This window comes from Tachyglossus aculeatus, chromosome 21, assembly GCF_015852505.1.
Source record: "Tachyglossus aculeatus isolate mTacAcu1 chromosome 21, mTacAcu1.pri, whole genome shotgun sequence".
NCBI lineage: Eukaryota > Metazoa > Chordata > Mammalia > Monotremata > Tachyglossidae > Tachyglossus > Tachyglossus aculeatus.
The window spans coordinates 4,306,198-4,310,364 of NC_052086.1; the positions used below are offsets into that span (position 1 = coordinate 4,306,198).

General features: G+C 53.1%; 1 long non-coding RNA gene across 1 annotated transcript; it reads right to left on the bottom strand.

Moving 5' to 3' along the window:
- Positions 1-461: 461 nt before the first annotated feature.
- LOC119942644 lies at positions 462-2,988 on the bottom strand. Its single transcript, XR_005455387.1, has 3 exons — positions 2,105-2,988; positions 1,708-1,804; positions 462-1,299 (listed from the first exon to the last, which is right to left on the bottom strand). It is a non-coding gene; the product is annotated as an uncharacterized LOC119942644 (long non-coding RNA).
- Positions 2,989-4,167: the final 1,179 nt, after the last annotated feature.

Sequence of the window (4,167 nt, forward strand, 5' to 3'; positions counted from 1 at the left end):
TGGCTGAGAGTGAAGGAATGAGACCTGGGAGTTGGGAGGGAAGAAAGAAGGTGCTACTTACTCTATCCCCTGCAAACCCTTAATGACAGCACATCTCCTCCAAGAGACCTTCCCAGACTAAGCCCTTCCTTTCCTCATCCACCACTACCATGGGCCTGGGAGGCAGGTGCTCATGGGTTCTCATCCTAACTCCACCATTTATTTGCTGTGTGACCTCGAGCAAGTCATTTGTTTTCTTGTACTTTAGTTACCTCAGCTGTAAAAGACTCCTGCCCCCTTTCCCTGGCTGACTGGGAAGGAATGTGATCTGGAGGGGTAGGAGGAAAGCAAGTGCTAGGTTGTCAACCTACAAGTTAGAAGCTGGTGACATCACTCCTGCTTTGATTGCACAGCTGATACCCCAACATTATAACCCTTCTGGGGAGCAGGGCCAGCTGCCAGGGGCTCAAGGGACTCAGGAGTGACCACAAACATAAACATTTTATTACATACAGAGGCATTTGGGCTTACAGAGACCAGGCCACCAAGTGGACAGAGTAGGGAGGAGAAGAGGAGGGGGCCAGACCATGCCATTTCTGTTGCTGGGGTGCAGGGAAAGCCACTTTGCATCTTCCCACTCTAGAATTTGCTGTTAGTCCTCTCCACCCCTCATTCTGCTCATCCAGGAGAGATGGAGGATATAGGGTAGTCACACATACATACATGCACAACCCTGACTCCTACTGTCCCTGTACCCCACTCCCCCAGGGGCACCCCCCTCGGGCAGGAAAAGGGAGTCTGTACTCTTGAAGCCAGAGTGGGCCAGATAACTCCCAATGGACCGGGGCAGGAGGAAGTTGCACTGTCCATAGAATTAAGGGCCCCAGGGCAACTTCACACCTGCTCAGGTCCACAGAGCACCTGTCCAGAACTCTAGACCCCAGTTTCCAGAACCCTCTCCCTGTCCAAAGAGGGGTGGCTCCTCTCACCCTGCTCTGGTCCCGGCCCTCGCTCTCTCACATGAGACACACCCCTCCATCGGCTCCTGGAGTCGCAAGGAACTGGTCTGACACCCATGATGCAGTGTTTGACCCTTGACCCCCCAAAGAAAATGGCATTGTCTGGAAAGAGGGGATACAGTTGTGGGCTGGGGGGAGGAGGGAGGGTGTCCAGGGGGCAGCAAGCTGGTGCCAACCAATTTCCTCACGGTGGGGCTGGTGCAATCAATCTATGAGTGTCCGTAGCATCTGGTGAGTAGCTGGTCAGTCTTCCACTGTCCACGGGGGCTGGTGGTCCAGTTTGGGGTTGTACTGCGGCTTCCTGGTGACAGATGTGATGGCTGGTTGGCGGAGGAGGTGTACCGCAGCCCACCCCTGGGGAGAGTGCCAGCCCATCACAGTTGGGGGTGGAGGGTGCCAAAGGTTGGGATGGGTCTCCAGTGGGGAACCCACACCTCCAGCCAGGAAGCAGGAAGTTAGATGTTGAGAGGAGCCTGCTTAGGGGTACTACTGGGTCAGGTTGAAGTCAGTCACTGCTCTGGTTTGTGAACCATAAGGATGCAGTGGATTGTGTTTATGTGTAATGGAAAAAAGGACCTCTTCCCTCTACTCTCTCAAGAGTATAGCCTAGTCCCCTAGACTTCAGTGCTCAATAAATGTCATTCTTTGATTCCTCCCACTTTCCCGTAACAGAGCTCCAACAGGCCCAAGGTTAGGGCATGACACTCACTGTCCTGTCCGCACGAACGCGTCCTTCGGAAGGCGGGGATGGACCAGGGGGCCAGGTCTCCCAGGATGCATCTGGGGCTCAGGCTCCTTCCTTGGCCCTAAAGATACACTTAGTGAGGTGTCAGGGCAATCTCCCTCTGCCCCCCCGCTGGGGTCAAGGGGTGCTGGTGCCTGTGCCCAGCCCCACCTGTGGCCCCACTCCACAGCTGGACTGTCTCCTGCAGACTCACACCAGGAGAGAGAGAGCACAAGACAGAGATAGACAGAGACAAGACAGAGCAGCTGCCACTCACACACCCTGCAGGAGAGGCCCTGGCTGGCTTTATCACCCCAAGGAATCAGGGTACCCCTGCCGCCACCCTCCCTAACACACACACCCCAATTCCCCAGGCTCTTACCTCACAGCAGGATTGTCTGGGAGACTTCTCCAGGGGCCAGAAAGAAGCTGGGCTTCTGCCTTCTCTCCGCCTGCGGCGGAGGCCCTGACTACTTACCCAATGCCAGGCTGGTCCTCCACCCCTGCTCCTCCTCCCACAACACAGCCTGATTGAGGCATCTGACCCCTAGTTTGGTCTGACGAGTCAGATCCCACCTCATTAAGCACCCTCTTTGCCAAGTGGGTGAAGGAGACACGGCCCCTGCCCACTGGGAGCGAACAATCTAAGCGAGTCAGTAGATCATATTTGAGCTCTTACTACGTGCAGAGAACAGTACTAAGCCTTCGAGCGAGTGCAATAGAATACAATCAAAGCAAGCCCTGCCCCTAATAAGCTTACCATGTAAAGGGAGAGGCATCAACTTGCAAAGAGTTCAACACTACATAGCATGCATGGCCCCTGCTCTCACGAAATTTCCAGTCTACATGACGAACATTAAAATTGAGGCACACACAGGTGGAACGGTCCATACAAGGTCAGTACAGGAAGTTGCGCACACTGAAGCCAAGTTAGCTTGAATCGGCGGTACGAGTAGAAAAAACAGTAAATTAGTACATAGAGTGAAGGATGGCAGTATTGCATTAAGACAGCAGTAGTGTTTATCAAATGCTATTTGTCAGAGCACTGTACTAAGAGCAGGATCAGGGTGAGACGCCTCAATTGCTGAAGACACCCATTTCAATCAGTCAATTGTATTTATTCAGCCCTTATCAGACAGATTCCCTGCCTACTAGGAGCTTAAGGTCTTGAGGGGGAGACAGACATGTAACAAATAAATGTCACCCATTTAAATAGGAGCCACAACGAGTCAGGGGAGAAATCAACTGAAAATATTTTACAGGCTAGGTTCCAACTCAAGGAGACATTTGCACTTTGTAACTCAGGTTCCTATGAGCTCAGTAGGATACTCTGCATTTAAGTACTGAATGAGCTGCTACAACCGCGCTTGTGTTTGTGGTGCTTTGGGTCAGTCTGGCATATTTATTGCGCGCAGAGCACTGTATTAAGTACTTGGAGAGTATAACAGAACAGACACATTCCCCACCCATAACCAGCTTACAGTCTACTTCAGTCAGCCACTGAACCCCAACTCACTGCTAGGCTTTTGGGGGGCTGTAATGGTGTCCCATGGGGGAGAAGGGACAACATGTACCTTGGGGTACAGGTACTGGGAAGCCCAAAAAGAAAGTCTCCCGACAGCGAGCTGCAGTCGACGCAATCCTGCTCTCGAGGTGTGCATGACAGACAGTACCACCACACCACCCCTTTGCCATCGGCGGGTCTCGGTTCCTGCCCCTGGAGGCTCACAGTCTGACGCTCCGATATGGACGCTTCTGGGACCTGCCCACAGTGCTGAATCCACTGAGGATGGTGGAGGTTTCCAGGGGACGGAGGCTGAATGTGCGTCCCCCTTGTGGATGATGGGGGGGGGGGGGGGGGGGGCGGGGGGTTGGTGGGGAAGCAGCCCGAGCCTTGCAGAAGCAGACCCTCACCTCCTACCACAGTCCTGGGGTGGGGTCCCATGTTGAGTTTGTGCAAGGTCACTGGCCTTAGTGACTTTTTGGTTGAGTGGGAAATGCTTGCTGACTTGGGTCTGGCAAGAGCACAGGACGAGGACACAATGACAACACACAAAAACAGGCACACAGAGACAATGAGCATGCACCCCCATGCACCCCATGGTTTTTGCCCCATCCCTCTCTCCCCCCACACTAAAACCCTCATCTCTGAATCCAGAGCACCAGTTACCTCCCCTCAAAACAGACTGCATAGCATCATAACCCCTCAACTTCCTCAGCTCCAGAGATAGTTTCGTGTCCCAACCAAGTGGAACACTTCTCTTCCTGGATCCCAGACTCATCTCCAAGTCAGCAAAAGCCAAAACCTATGTAAACCATAGCATGCCCTGGCCCTCTAGGACATGAGTATTGGAATCAAACCAGAAGCTGGGCCACAAACACTGAAATCCACACACAGTGTCCAACTTTCTACCTAACCCATCACTTCAAACAATGCTTGACACA